This window comes from Balaenoptera borealis (genome assembly GCF_965194805.1).
Source record: "Balaenoptera borealis genome assembly, chromosome: 1".
Taxonomy (NCBI): Eukaryota; Metazoa; Chordata; class Mammalia; order Artiodactyla; family Balaenopteridae; genus Balaenoptera; species Balaenoptera borealis.
In genome coordinates this window covers 12,741,413-12,758,079 of record NC_138860.1, presented here as the reverse complement: position 1 = coordinate 12,758,079, position 16,667 = coordinate 12,741,413, and the positions used below count along the sequence as shown (strand labels likewise).

General features: G+C 35.9%; 1 pseudogene across 1 annotated transcript in view; it reads left to right on the top strand.

The window, feature by feature from the left end:
* Positions 1-239: 239 nt before the first annotated feature.
* Positions 240-16,667, top strand: part of LOC309630368 (small ribosomal subunit protein uS15m pseudogene) — a 31,248-nt pseudogene continuing 14,820 nt past the window's right edge. Inside the window, exon 1 of the transcript in view lies at positions 240-16,667. This exon is cut by the window's right edge and continues 14,820 nt beyond it. The product of the transcript in view is annotated as a small ribosomal subunit protein uS15m pseudogene (transcript).

The following is a 16,667-nucleotide window of genomic DNA, read 5'->3' as shown; positions in this document are numbered from 1 at the left end:
TCTTGCCTCTTAGGCAGGTCCAGACTTTTTCCCGGACTCCCTCCCGGCTAGCCGTGGCGCACTAGCCCCCTTCAGGCAGTGTTCATGCAGCCAACCCCAGTCCTCTCCCTGGGATATGACCTCCGAAGCCCGAGCCTCAGCTCCCAGCCCCCGCCTGCCCCGGCAGGGGAGCAGACAAGCCTCTCGGGCTGGTGAGTGCTGGTTGGCACCGATCCTCTGTGCGGGGATCTCTCCGCTTTGCCCTCCGCACCCCTGTTGCTGCGCTCTCCTCTGTGGCTCCGAAGCTTCCCCCCCGCTGCTCCCATCTCCGCCAGTGAAGGGGCTTCCTAGTGTGTGGAAACTTTTCCTCCTTCACAGCTCCCTCCTAGAGGTGCAGGTCCCATCCCTATTCTTTTGTCTCTGTTTTTTCTTTTTTCCTTTGCCCTACCCAGGTACGTGGGGAGTTTTTTGCCTTTTGGGAAGTCTGAGGTCTTCTGCCAGCGTTCAGTAGGTGTTCTGTAGGAGTTGTTCCACATGTAGCTGTATTTCAGATGTATTTGTGGGGAGGAAGGTGATCTCCACATCTTACTGCTCCGCTGTCTTGAAGGTCTCCCCTGAGGGGGCAGTGTCTTTAACATGATCACGGTCTTCTGGACCACATAGGTTGGATGGTGGTTTTAGCACAGTCCTCTCTCACTGGATCTTTCCCTGATCTTCTTGTTAAACTTCTGCTGGGTATGCCTCTATTATATCACACTAGTACCACTGTTACTCTTCACTGGTCCTTAACTGATTGCTTTACTGCTTTCAGCAAATCCCTGAATCATTAATTGTGCCACAGTGTAATGCAAATACATTTAGGCCCTTCAGGCAGGGCCAGGGGATTTCCAATTTTTAAGGCTTGCACTGGCTTTCCCTGGACAGGACAGAACTTCTATTCCATGAGCAGGAGCTAGGGGTGGGAGAGATGGAGGATTTTTTCTTCACTGTGTCCTCCCCAACCCAGATCCTCCCTGTGGAGAAGGAGCTGTGTGTATATGTACTTGAGTAGTAGGTAGAGCTTATGCTCTACCCAGCTTCCACAACCCATCTGCCTCAATATATGTCTCCCAGACCACAGAGTCTGGGAGATGGGATATTCATGTTCAGTGGATGCCAAATCTACCCAAAAGAGCTCTTTTGCACCAGAGAACTGGGGGGAGTCGATAATAGACATGCTATTGCCAAGACACTGGAAGGGTTCTTCATGGGAGAATGTTGTAGCCCGGAGCTTGAAGTCCATGGCCTTCCAATGTTGTTAAAAGTCTCTGTAGACTTTGTGCCATAACTGCTTCTCAATTTATTTTAAGCCCTGTATACAATCTCCGGAAACACTGAATAATTGTCTTTGCTAACTTTGAACATTAAAAGTTTCTCTGGCAGAGAGTTTCATCAAACTTCTCACACTGTTGTTACTGACAGAATGTTTTCAAATGTGAGGTTACTTGGTGTTCAACCTACAACTGATCCAACATTTATTTTATGAATAAATATTCAGTGACTAACTTGGATCTATATGATAATTAAACACTCTAGAAATTTAGAATCTTTGTACATGATGGTGAATATTTAGATATTTTGAAACATACAAATTATTTAATTGTTCTTATTGCTTTAGAGATTTATTCTTGTGTTAGTCTGGCTTTTAGTATGAACTGGCCAGGTGGTAACTCTTTGACATTGATAGAACAACGCTGGGGACAGTGTACAGATTATCTGTATCATTTCAAATCTATTTTTAATTATATAGCAGCAGAATTGACTTTATCCTAATGGTGAGGACTGCCCTAATCCTTCTATGAACACTTCTCCTTTCTCTGGACTTCAGAATTCCAATTACACAGCTCAGGGATAATTCAGAGATCTACAATCTCTATTGTATCAGACCAGGTACTTCCCCATTCAATGTCCCTTTTTGAGATATTGCTCTCAGGGAGCAGAAAATTGTTAATTCAAAAGTAGAGCATTAGTTGATATTTCTTAAAATTGCAGAGTGATATTTTAAAAATCTCCTTAAAGAGAGGAATAACTTCACCAACTAAAAAGAAGAAAGTACTTTGGTAGAAAGAGATAAGGAAGTCTAGGAGGCTTAAGGCCTTGCTGGCACTTAAATAAGTCTCTCCTCCTCTCTGTACCTTTGAATATCACTGTAAACATTGATGTTAGCAATTTGCTTCATAAAGATGAACAGTTGTTATATAGAAAATAGCTCACAAAGACAAAGAAACAAATATTCATTAGATAAACTACAGAATGCCAATTTTGATATGATAAATTAAATTTTTTAGAAGTGAATACAGTAATACAGTGAAACTCTATTTGAAATTGATGGGATAAAAATTTAGCTATAACACTTTGGCAAAATTAGTTATAGTTTCTGATTTTAAATTTCCTTATAGGAATGGTAAATCTGACTTTGCATCAGGTGGTGCTAAGGATTAGTATAAAGGTATGAAAAGTGTAATCACAATGATTCTCTATCCTTTTAAATTATCAAAACAACATCATGTGAGAGACACTCTTCTCTATTTTGTAGATGAAGAAGCCAAGTTATAAAGAAGTGTTGTGTGCTAGATGGCTTTTACGGGATGGATCCAGAACTTGAGTTGTGTCATTTTTATACCAATTCTTTTGTTATTGTTGTTAAGGTACCCTGAATAGAGAAGTACCATTGTCTGATTATTAGAATATGGGTTCTGAAATATTGTTATAGTCTTAATGTTACTTCTTAACTACAAGTCTTTTAACCTGTTTGAGCATTAGTTCTGTGATCATTATTATGAAAAACATAATACTCCCAGGGATGTTGTGATTCATTCCTGTGAATATGTATTCTTACTATAAAATAGTAATTGGTATAGTTGATTCAGCAAATCAAATGGAATAGGAAACAGTAGATTTATCATGGTTATATTTACATAATATTTAGACTACCTTCTAAAATTATAGGATTTTAATTTAGTAAATTAGATTTTTATTTGCTCCTAAAAATTATAAATCTATGTGCAAGTTAAATAATTCTAAAAATCTATTTGTAAGCATTGCTCTTAGATATATTATTTTTAATGTGGTTTAGTTCAAATTAACACAAAAGGTAAAATTTTTCAGAATTTTCCTGCAAATATTATTCATGTGGATTAGTTCTTCTCAAGAAATCAATGAGATTTCTGTAAATACTTATTCTTTCTAAAGAGCATCTGTTCTTTGGGAGAACATACCAAATAAAAGGTTTGTATATTGAATTGAAAAATATATTTGCATATACTTTATTGAAGTCTTTTGAACCCTGTTAAAGTTCATGTAGAGACAATGCTTTATGTTATTCTATACATTTATTTATATTTTACATTTTATAAAGCATTGACTTCTGCCTTCTAAAAGCAGAAAAAGGTTATCAAGAATAATAAATTCTAATTCAGTATAAGGTGAAAATCTTCACTAAGAGATTGATAATCTTTCAAAAAGATAAGAGATGAAGGGCATAAAAGTGTTTTACTTACCCATAGTCCGGCAGTACACCCTGATATTTAGAATTTCATCAAGAGCAAACAACAGTATTTTATGTTAGCACTGTAAAAGAGAAATACATCAAGGTCTATAATATTATCATACTCTTATTTTTATTGACCCAAAGACCAAAAAAATTAATACTATTCATGTAATCTCTGTAGATATTTGCGATAAAAATCACTTCATGTGAATACTGATGAATTTATATTTGAAAATAATCACAATGTCCGCATTTCTGCAAAGGTGAGAATATAATTTTGGCTTACCTAATGTCTATCATGAATAATTTCTATACCTTTCTCTTCTTTATTAAAATTAAAAAAAAAAATCCTGCATCTAGATTACTTCTGTAAACATTTATACCAGGTTGCTAATTGCAGCAAGTTTGCCAGTTCTAATGGGAACTATAGAATTATGGTTTAATCTTACGGATTTGGATTGCAAAAATAAAGGTGTTTGTTCATATATAAAGCATTGTCTTGAACCTAGTTCTTTAGTAAATGTACAACTTTTAATAGAGAAAACTGAGAAATACACTGTAGCAAATATTTCTTCTATGACACCAATCACTTGAATCTTAAAAGGGAGCAAAGTGGAAAGGGCACAGTTTGCAGCCAGAGAAATTACAATTTGAATCCTAACTGTAACTTGTTGAAAGAATGTGGCCTTGATTTACTGCCCTGATGCTGTTGTAAACACTGAAGAAATACTTATAATGACACTGATGTATTCTTTGAAACCTCCACTTGGAATCTAGGTAGAAGTCATTAGATTTAGCTTCTTATTTGGTTTCATATATTCTTCTTCTGTTCTGTTCTACATTTTCATTCCTAAGTCTGAAACTCTGCTTTCATTTATTTTTATCTCTATTCGTATATCTCCCCTATAACTGTTAGGACTATTTCTTTCTATTTGGAATCGTGGATCAACAGACACCCATTAAATTGTTCAGGATCCACTGACAGTATGACGATTTATTCAGATATACTTCTTACATTTGTTGGATTTGTGCAGGAGTACAAATTGAGGCTAACATACCATCTGTCTAAGAAATTTAAAGTTATTAGTAAAACTAATAAACTGTTACAGTACTTTTTCCTTGTATTATGAAAAATATACCTCCATTTCAACAAAATGAGCAAATATAATGAAAGCTATGATTCTATAAAAGTGAAAGTCTGCAAAATATCAAATGACTGAAAACAACTAATATTGCATTTTTCTTTGTGGTCTGTTGATATACTAGCAATGTTGTTATTAGTAATAAAATAAGAGTATACACAATATACAAATCCTTGCTATTTATTCCATAAAATTCATTTTTTTGCCTATGTATCAGCAAATTAATTATATGTTCTAATTATAGTTTTCATACAAGCTGTTGATAATAATAATATAGAGCTTTAAACTTGTAATATGATTCTAAGTATACTAAATTTAAATATATTTACATGAAAAATGAGTACAAGTAATTCTAAAAACTCACAACCTAAAAATGCTTCAAACATTTTCAAAATTTTTTTTCTCCAAATATATTCAAAATTGTGCTTTAAAATGGATAGGTAAAATACAAATTATAATGAGTATATATCAACTTTTAAAATCAAAGTTATTTAAGTCAATCTGATGTTGGTATATGATGTTTGAACATTGTATTAAAACTATTTGGGATTCTAGTTTCTGATTTAAAGAATCTATACCATGCTTTACGTATTATGTGTAGACATTTGTATCCAAATTTAAGAGTAATAATGAATAGCTAATATTGAAAAATTTCTTTACCACCATGGACAATTACCTCCATGGGTAATTTGTTGCAAATACTACAGTAATTTGTGAGTATATCAGAAACCATGAATTGGAGTGTAAATGGGTGTAGAACTTTGACATTCAGCATTATGGGGAAACAATACTCCATATTCAAAAATCCTTTACATTCATTGAATCTGACAGAAGGATATGACAATTCAATTATTTTTTTTCCTTTTTCTTTTCTTTAAGTGTTTTTGATGATCAAATTCTTTCCACTTTAAGAAGAAAATTTTACTATCAGCTGCAGCAAACTTCTCAAAACTTCTAGATATTTGGAACTTGTTGCCTTTCAAATCAAGAGTACACGGCAAATGATATGAAAAATTTTTTCTAGAGCTTGAATGTTGTTGGTCATGGAAATGGGTATTTTCAGTCTCCTGGTAGCATCATGTCAACTCAAGGCTCTGAATCCCTAGTGACAGTGGTGCCCGTTATGTCATTTGCTTTGTGTGTTGTGATAAGCAGGGCCATTTATAGGGCTGTTCCTCTAAAGCATAGCACCATGGCAGTAGCCTTCTTCCCTGGGCCTAAGGAGGTATTAGGTACAACAAATTAACTACTGTATTTTTCTCATTTCTTTATGCTTCTGCGTAACAGACACATTTCTGTCATTTCTTCGTTTTTATTTATTATCTAGTTTGTTTGGGGCAGGTTATATGCTATAATAGTGGTCTCAAAAATCACTTTTTTGTTTCTATTGTTGTTCACCTGTTTCTGGTGATATATTTCAGATGTATGAATACTCTGAGGACTTCACCCTTTTCTTCTGACCACAGGCTGTGATCACAGTGGTTGCCTTTCTAATTTTCTAAACATGTACAATGAGGCCATTGGACCAGTGTCTGTGATTTCACTGAATATTTTTCAAGACTTTCTTCATCCCTAAAACTGTCTGGTTTCATGGAGCATCTCAGCTACACTAGCTCTGCTAGACTATCCATCAAACCAACCTGCCCTCAAGTTCAACGTCAGTAAGGTTGCTATAAACTCTCATTTGCCCAGGACAGTCCGGGTTTATGCTTGTCTGGAATAATTATGAATGGGGACCCTTTCAGTCTTAAGTTTCCTAGTTTGATGATGTTATGTGGTCACCCTTCATATGGATCTCTGTGGTGCCTAAAATCTCCCTGAGTTCTATATTTGCAGTGATCTCCTCATCAAGTCAGGTTTATGTTTTTATCTTGTTCCTCTAATTTCAAATTGGCTGACATGCTCCCAAACAGAGTAAAACCAAAGACATTCATTCTTAGAAAACTGGACCCCCTTCCCGTGTTTGTCCTTCAAAACTTTTCCCATATACTGGTTCACAGTTGCTCCTACAAGTTAATTCTGCTAGTTAGACATATTTAACAGTTTCTCACCCAGTATGCATTTTTAATTTCTTTATGCATATTTTTAATACATCTTTATTGGAGTATAATTGCTTCACAATGCTGTGTTAGGTTCTGTTGTTCAACAAAGCGAATCAGCCATATGCGTACATATATCCCCATATACCCTCCCTCTTGAGACTCCGTCCTACCCTCCGTATCTCACCCCTCTAGATCACCGCAAATCACTGAGCTGATCTCCCTGTGCTATGCTGCTGCTTCCCACTAGCTAACTATTTTACATTTGGTAGTGTATATATGTCGATGCTATTCTCACTTCACCCCAGCTTGCCCCCCAACCATGTCGTCAAGTCCATTCTCTATGTCTACGTCTATATTCCTGTCCTGCTACTAAGTTCATCTATACCATTTTTTTTTTTAGATTCCATATATATGCATTAGCATATGGTATTTGTTTTTCTCTTTCTGACTTATTTCACTCTGTATGACAGACTCTAGGTCCATCCACCTCACTACAAATAACTCAATTTCATTTCTTTTTATGGCTGAGTAATATTCCATTGTATATATGTGCCACATCTTCTTTATCCATTCATCTGCTGATGGACATTTAGGTTGCTTCCATGTCCTGGCTATTGTAAATAGTGCTGCAATGAACATTGTGGTATATGTATCTTTTTGAATTATGGTTTTCTCAGGGTATATGCCCAGTAGTGGGATTGCTGGGTCGTATGGTAGTTCTATTTTTAGTTTTTTGAGGAACCTCCATACTGTTCTCCATAGAGGCTGTATCAATTTATATTCCCACCAACAGTGCAAGAGGATTCCCTTTTCACCACACACTTTCCAGCATTTATTGTTTCTAGATTTTTTTGATAATGGCCATTCTGACCTGTGTGAGGTGATACCTCATTGTAGTTTGGATTTGCATTTCTCTAATGATTAGTAACGTTGAGCATCTTTTCATGTGCCTCATGGCCATCTGTATGTCTTCTTTGGTGAAATGTCTGTTTAGGTCTTCTGCCTATTTTTTTTTTTTTTTTAATATATGAAGACAAATTTCTTTTTTTTTCTTTTTTTAATTTCTTTTTTAATTTTTGGTGTCTTGGGTCTTCATTGCTGCATGCAGGCTTTCTCTAGTTGCAGCGAGCATTGCGGTGCGCAGGCTTCTCACCGCAGTGGCCTCTCCCACTGCAGAGCACAGGCTCCAGGAGTGCGGGCTTCAGTAGTTGCAGCACATGGGCTCAGCAGTTGTGGCTCATGGGCTCCAGAGCGCAGGCTCAGCCGTTGTGGCACATGGGTTTAGCCACTCCACGGCATGCGGGATCTTCCCAGACCAGGGCCCGAACCCGTGTCCCCTGCCTTGGCAGGCGGATTCTCAACCACTGCGCTACCAGGGAAGCCCTTCCACCCATTTTTTAATTGAATTGTTTGCTTTTTTTTATATTGCGCTCCATGAGCTGTTTGTATATTTTGGAGATTAATCCTTTGTCTGTTTTTTCATTTGCAAATATTTTCTCCCATTCTGAGTGTTGTCTTTTCATCCTAAAACCGAAGGATCGGTTTTAGCTCTTCTCTAAATGTTTGATAGAATTCACCTGTGAAACCCTCTGCTTCTGGACTTTTGTTTGTTGGAAGATTTTTAATTCGAGTTTCAATTTCATTACTTGTGATAGGTCTGTTTATATTTTCGAATTCTTCCTAGTTCAGTTTTGGAAAAGTGTACCTTTCCAAGAATTTGTCCATTTCTTCGTGATTGTCCATTTTATTGGCATATAGTTGTTTGTAGTAGTCTCTTATAATCCTATGTATTTCTGCAGTATCAGTTGTGTCTTCTCCTTTTTCATTTCTCATTTTATTGATGTATGTCCTCTCGCTTTTTTGTTGATAAGTCTGGCTATGGATTTAGCAATTTTGTTTACCTTCTCAAAGAACCAGCTTTTATTTTTATTGATCTTTGCTATTGTTTTCTTCATTTCTGTATCATTTATTTGTGCTCTGATATTTATGATTTCTTTCCTTCTACTGACTTTGGGTTTTCTTTGTTCTTTCTCTAGTTGCTTTAGGTGTAGTGTTAGATTGTTTATTTGAGATTTTTCTTGTTTCTTGAGGTGAGATTGAATTGCTATAAACTTCCCTCTTAGAACTGCTTTTGCTGCATTCCATAGGTTTTGGGTCGTCGTGTTTTCATTGTCATTTGTTTCTATGTATTTTTTAATTTCTTCTTTGATTTCTTCAGTGATCTCTTGGTTATTTAGTAGCATACTGTTTAACCTCCATGTAGTTGTGTTTTATACAGTTTTTTTCCTGTAATTAATTTCCAATCTCATAGCATTGTGGTCAGAAAAGATGATTGATCTGATTTCAATTTTCTTAAATTTTCTGAGGCTTGTTTTGTGATCCAAGATGTGATCTCTCCTGGAGAATGTTCCATTTGCATTTGAGAAGAAGATGTATTCTGCCACTTTTGGGTGGGATGTTCTATAAGTATCAATTAAATCTCTCCGGTGTATTATGTCATTTCAAGCTTGTGTTTTATTATTTATTTTCTGTTTGGATGATCTGTCTATTGATGTAAGTGGGGTATTAAAGTCCCCTACTATTATTGTGTTACTGTCTATTTCCCCTTTCATGGTTTTTGGCATTTGCCTTATGTATTGAGGTGCTCCTATGCTGGGTGAATAAACATTTATAATTGTTATATTTTCTTCTTATATTGATCCCTTGATCATTATGTAGTATCCTTCATTATCTCTTGTAACAGTCTTCATTTTAAAGTCTATTTCATCTGCTAGAGTATTGCTACTTCAGCTTTCTTCTGATCTCCATTTGTATAGAGTATCTTTTTCCATCCCTTCACTTTCAGTCTGTATGTGTCCCTAGGTCTGAAGTGGGTCTCTTGTAGACAGCATGTATACGGGTCTTGTTTTTGTATCCATTCAGCCAGTCTGTGTCTTTTGGTTGGGGCATTTAATCCATTTACATTCAAGGTTATTATCGATATATATGTTCCTATTACCATTTTCTTAATTGTTTTGGGTTTGTTTTTGTGGGTCTTTTTCTTCCCTTGTGTTTCCTGCCCAGGGAATTTCCTTTAGCATTTGTTGTAAAGCTGGTTTGGTGGTGCTGAATTCTGTTAACTTTTGCTTGTCTGCAAAGCTTTTGATTTCTCTGTTGAATCTGAATGAGATTCTTGCTGGGTAGAGTAATCTTGGTGGTAGGTTTTTCTCTTTCATCATTTTAAGTATATCTTGCTACTCCCTTCTGGCCTGCAGATTTTCTGCTGAAAAATCAGCTGATAATCTTATGGGGATTCCTTTGTATGTTATTTTTTGTTTTTCCCTTGTTGCTTTTTTTTTTTTTTAAAGAATTTATTTATTTATTTATTTATTGGCTGTGTTGGGTCTTCATTGCTGCCCGCGGGCTTTCTCTAGTTGCGGCAAGCAGGGGCAACTCTTCATTGCAGTGTGTGGGCTTCTCATTGCTGTGGCTTCTCTTGTTGGAGAGCATGGGCTCTAGGTGCATGGGCTTCAGTAGTTGTGGCTCGTGGGCTTTAGAGCACAGGCTCAGTAGTTGTGGTGCATGGGCTAGTTGCTCCACAGCATGTGGGATTTTCCCAGACCAGGGTTCGAATCCATGTCTTTTGCATTGGCAAGCAGATTCTTAACCACTGTGCCACCAGGGAAGCCCCCCTTGTTGCTTTTAATATTTTTTCTTTGAATTTAATTTTTGTTAGTTGGTTAATATGTGTCTTGGTGTGTTTCTCCTAGGGTTTATCCTGTATCGGACTCTCTGCACTTCCTGGACTTCGGCGAATATTTTCTTTCCCATGTTAGGTAAGTTTTCCATTATAATCTCTTCAAATATTTTCTCAGACCCATTCTTTTTCTCTTCTTCTTTTGGAATCACTATAATTCGAATGTTGGTGAGTGTAGCATTGTCCCAGAGGTCTCCAAGATTGTCTTCAATTCTTTTTGTTCTTTTTTCTTTATTCTGCTCCTCAGCAGTTATTTCCACCATTTTGTCTTCCAGCTCACTTACTCGTTCTTTTGCCTCAGTTATTCTGTTATTGATTCCTTCTAGTGTATTTTTCATTTCAGTTATTGTGTTTTCGTCTCTGTTTTTTCTTTAGTTCTTCTAGCTCTTTGTTAAACATTTCTTGTATTTTCTTAGTCTGTGCCTCCATTCTATTTCCAAGATTCTGGATCATCTTTACTATCATTACTCTGAATTCTTTTTCCAGTAGATTACCTGTTTCCTCTTCATTTATTTGGTCTTCTAGGTTTTTACCTTGCTCCTTGCCATTTTCTAGGATCTTTGAACATGCCATGGCCTGCTTTCATATTTTTCTTATAATTATAAGAGAAAAATAATAACTTTAAGTCAAATTTTTGCTTAGGACACTTTTATTTCAGAGAAACTCATTTTTAAAAAGTCTTTCCCCATTTTCTCTTTCAAAAAGTTCCTTCATTTTCAGTTATGTGGAAGGTGAAATGTTTGTGGTTTAAATGCAAATATTGTAGCTCAAATTCAAACACTGTGACTGCTTTTGCAGTGGATGGTAAAACAAAAACAAAACAAAACAAAACACACATACACATTATTTAACGCTTATAAATGAGTTCCATTCTAAGGCACTTCTGTATTCAAATTCTTTGAGGTGTCCATTTACAGATAAGTAGACCTCATATTTTAATGTTCTCTAAATTGAACATGACCATAAAATGCTAACCTTTCTAAATGTCCCTTTGATTTGTGTGCAATCACCATTTTCTTTTTAGTTTCTCTTATTGAAAAATTAGACGAAAACAAAATGAAACTAAAAGTTACAATTTTTGAATCTTCTCTTTCCTTCATCTCCCTCCTGATGATTGTTTAATTAAATTTTGTATTGTTAAGCTTAGCATAAAGAGAAGTGTAAAAAGCATAAATAAGTAACCACAATGGTAAGTTTGTGATAACTAAGAGATCAAGGAAGGGACTTTCCCACTGAAGGGACCTCAGAAGTCTTCTTAGGCCACTTCCCTCCTCCACAAAGGGAACCACAGTACCAATCTCTAAAGAAGAGTTTTGTTGGCCTTTGAATTTTTTATGTGTCATTATTCATTATGCATTCTTTTCTGTCTGACTTCTTTCTCTTAATATTTGTGACCATAATCCATGTTGTACAAGCATTATATAATTTGTTTTATTCTATATAGTATTTGATTATGCAAATATTTCACAATTTACTTGTCTTTCTACTGATGATGGACATTGTTACTTTAGAGTTTTGCTGTATTATGAACAGCACTCTTTATATAAGATTAGCTAGTTCAGACAAAAGATAAACTTAATTCTAGCACAATGTAATTTGGAGAATAGATACTTGTATTTCTATTGAATAAATGCCCAAGCATGGAATTGCAGGATCATAGGGTATGTGCTCATTTATAGCCTTAGGAGATAGGATAGTATAAAAGAATTCCAGAGCAGACATAGGTATTCTCACCCAACAGTAGTGTATGCTATTTACTCTCCATTTTGGTTACTTCTTCTTTTCTTTCTTTCTTTCTCTCTTTCTCCTTTTCTTCCTTCTTTTTTTTTTTTTTAACAGATGTATGCAAGTACAATTGATGACAATAAACTTGTGTGTGGCGGGGGCGGGTGTACAATTTGATGAGTTTTGGCACACACATATGCTCATGAAACCATTTCAAAATCAAAAATAGCAAACATTTTCATTAACCTCAAATGCTTCCTTTTGTCCCTTTTAAATTTTTCCCTCCTTCCACCCCCAGTCTTGGATAACTTCTGATCTGCTTTTTGTCACTACAGATTGTATTTTTGTATTTTGTACATTTGGTTATTTCCTCTGTGAGGTATCATTTGCTCATTTTTCTATCGTTATCTGTCTTTTCTCTCATTGCTTTGTAAAGATTCTGTATGTTTTTAATATTTGCCTTTTGTCAAATGCGTGTGTTACAGATAGTTCCCCACCAAGGTAATATCTGCTTTTATATTTGTTATGGGTATTCTCTTTCTTCCAGGGTATATATTGGTATGACATTGGGTTATTAGCTACAACATTATATTCCAGGTATTAAGGCTGAAACATTTTAATTTTTGGTAAATATTCTGTAAGCTAACTTGATAATACAAAATCAAAGGATACACCACTTTTGAGCCACAAGCTTTATTAAGATGTAATAAAAAAAAAAGAAGGCATTAGTTCATCTACTTTTTCTAGTATGCCACATTATAAAACCTTTTCCTTCAATGGAATTGAATTCACCCTTTAAATATCATACTGACAATTATTTTTTTTAGAGACAAATTTATCATGATGCATACATTTTAGGACTTCACACTTATATGAGCCCTTTCCAAGGTCCAAATATTTATTTATAAATACATTTTAAATTTTATTTCTCTTAAAAAGTGCCTCCATATATGTAAGCTTCAGGCGTGAGAAAACCTGGGTGTGATGCAGATCATCTTATGACATTTCTAGTTGCTTTTCCCCACAAATAATAGTAAAAACCAAAACTATCTACATGCTTAAACCCTTCACTACTCATGAAGTTACTATAACACAGCAGGTAAGGTAGTGAGGGCCGAGTCATTAATTGACTGATGGCATACACTAGAGATTTCTAATGAGGGAAATAGTAAGTAGAAATGGCCATAATTGGTTCTAGTAATGAAAATTAATAAATTTCAAGTCAGCTAAATCAGAAGCACTATTACATTTCACCAAATGTGTAAACTTCCAGAATATGGAGAGTTTTAATATTTTTCCCCACTGAGCAATTTTGATAAATCATGTGTCTTGAATGGGAAAGTGTATCTTTCTGACTTCTGCAACATTTCATACTATAGGTATTTAGAGAAATTTAATGAATTAAGCTGTTCATAATTAAATATTCAACCTACAGGGATTTTCTAATCGGTTCCATATATCTTAAGAACAGATCGCCCATTGGAAATAATTGTAACCTGAATGGATAGCCAATATTACATAAACCCTTACACATGAAAGTAAAATCCTTGAGAAGCAATATTATAACTAAATTTGCACTGTTCAAGAGCAGCAAAAGAATCAATTCACCTTTCTGAGTGGAACACAAGAATTCTTTCCAAAAACTGCTTAATGTGACACATTCATATAATTGATGTTTTATAAAGGAAATTTCACAGCAGACACTTGAGGCTATGCAGTTTTATTATCTCTGGATACAATATACCGCATTCTCTGCTTATTACTTTAAATTTTAGGTCTTGTTGTAGTGCAGAATATTACCTTGAAGCAATAAACAGTTGTATACCGATTACATAAATCTTAAATCCCCATGATCAACCACTTTCTGGTTTTGGTTTTGTTTTCTTATCTTATTTTCTAAAGCTTTGGTCACACTTGGCATTTCTCTCTCCCTTCTGAAGGTCTGTTGGTCTCACTGTCATGACTTTTCTCACTTCTGGCTCCTTTCTTTCCATTCCCCTTGTTTATCTCCTTATCAACTAACACCCCTAACTTGTGGCTCTGTCCACGTCTCTTTTATTTGTGTTTCACAGTATTCACTGATATTTCCCTGATGTATCAACTTCCTCTATTCTTGAGAACAAAGCAACAGCAGTAGCATCATGTGTTGTATTCTTACATTTTTCAAACCTAAACCTTCCACAATCTGAATTCAGCTTGCCTTTCAAAAATTATCTTCCATTGCTGCTACCCGTAATCCTGTAGTCACTAAGTATCTCTGGCATGTTTTATGAATTCTGAGATTTTCACTTATACAAATGTTAATTAATTCACTCTTAGGATTCTGTTCTTTTACTGGAATCCTTTAAGGTCTGGCTTATCCCCCACTTCCTTCTTGATCTCTACCCCAGTTACCCTAGCTCTGAGGGAGGGCTTCCTTATAACTACTATAGGACTTTTAAAGATAAAAATGATAGTCCAGTTTGTGTCTTAAGGTCTGTGTCTAATTCTAACAATTAAAAATAATCCACTCAAACAATAAAATAAATATTGTTTAAAAAATTGTTCTGTGTATAACAATCGGCAAGGTATGGAAAGTGGTATTTGGCTCAGGGTGTTGGTAAAGGGATGAGTTTAATTTTTTAACTTCTTCTCATTGTAGGTTAGGAGATGCTGGGGTTAATATCAAACCTCATAAATAGATAACAGTGAGAAAAGCCAAAAAGATAAATCTCGGTTACATACTAAATAAGTTCCAAGGGCAAAGCAGAAAAACCTAGATCAGTGCACAAATCTAAAAAGGAGAGTAAAACTGCAGGCAATACTCGAGATCAGGAAAAGACAGGATTGGTTAAGCTTGATGAAGTGTAGGAATGAACCTAGGAGGAAACTGGCACTCTTGTGATATAAAAGGGTTTATCGCATTTGCTACATAGTTCTTTGAAGTATTTGAAGTACATAACATTAGAAGTACTAGTTGGATGCATTTCTCCAGGCATAAAGAACAGATGCTAGCAGAACATACATATGTGAACATTAGCATAAAATAATTATTGATATAAAAACATATGCAACTAAACATAGTTCACACTTTTGCAAATTAAATGTGAGACATTATAATTTCCAGAAAATCTCCCTAGTGACATCTGTTTGCTTTTGACAAGACAGAAAACTCAAGAAGCCCTCTCAAGTCTCTGTTGACGGCAAGATGAATTCCAGACCAACTATAATCATAAAATGTCCCCCCAACATATTCAGAAAGAAGAGTAACTTATCAAGAATCACATGCCAACTCCTATGCTAAATAACTTCACATGTATTTCATTATTTAATACACAGAAAACATCATGATATATTGTAGAGAACAGTCACTCATTCCACAAAATGTTTTTCATATATAATTATTCAAATACAATAATGATAATTATATTGCTTGTGGTAGTATTTTTTTGGAGGGGAAAAAAAAAACTGCCTTTAATGACATCTGGAATGGCAGAGGACCATTTCCCAAGAGAAGCAACCATAATCAGTGGAAACTATTTTTAAAAAACAAAACACTTAAAGCCTCTGAATATTACCCTAAAGACACACAACCAGAAGAATGTTTTACAGAAAAAAAGAAATTTGCTAAATACTGGTAAGAATATCCAGAGACTGTGGCACTTGAGCCACAAAGCTCTCCCAACCTGACAACTACAACATCACTACAGGTGGGTGTGGCCAAGATGGCAGGGCTCTCCTTCCCTCCAGATCCCAGCCTCGGGCTACAGTATCTCTCCAGGAGATGGAGGGTATTCAGCGTTTCCTGTCCTCCTCAGCTCTGTGCTGCAGGAGCCCTCTTACAGGCAGTAGACAGGGAGAGATCTGGGGCTCCCTTTCCCCATCTATCCCCAATTCCTATGGTGGAGTTTCTATTCCAGGGACTGCAGCCTCAGAATAGAGTCCTGACATCACTGCTTAACATTATTCACAGGGTAAAGGTTTTATGCCCTAGAGGCAAGCTCAGAGGATCATGAGCTACTGCCCTTGCCCAGATCCCTGCTTGTACAGGAGAGATTTCCTTCTGAGGTCAGGCCACTGTCTCTGCCCTTATCCCAACTGCACAACAGTGGTGCAGGAGATTGACCTAAGGGGAGAGGAAGGCAGTAAGAACTAAGAGCTGTGAGACTGTCCCCAAGGGGACAGGCTGAATTTGGAACAGAGCGTGGGGAAGTTTAAGCATAAGGCCACTTGAAAACAGTGGAAATTTGGGTAGGAAACATTAAGAAGAGTCTGGTAACAACAGACTAGAGCAACAATCTAAACTTCGACCAACTAATATTTTAACAGAGAGAATCAGGCAGAAAGACAGCTGAGGGGAGCCTCCTTGGGGCCAGATTAAACCTCAGAAAAAATGGCCTTAAAGATGATTCCATTTTTTTAAAATAAAGTTTTTGCCCCTCCCTCTCTTCCTTCCTGTCTAGCTTTTTTTCTTCTTTAAATGTAAAAAACACCTTGGTACAGCAGAGACACACACACGCAGGGCAGGTGGAAGG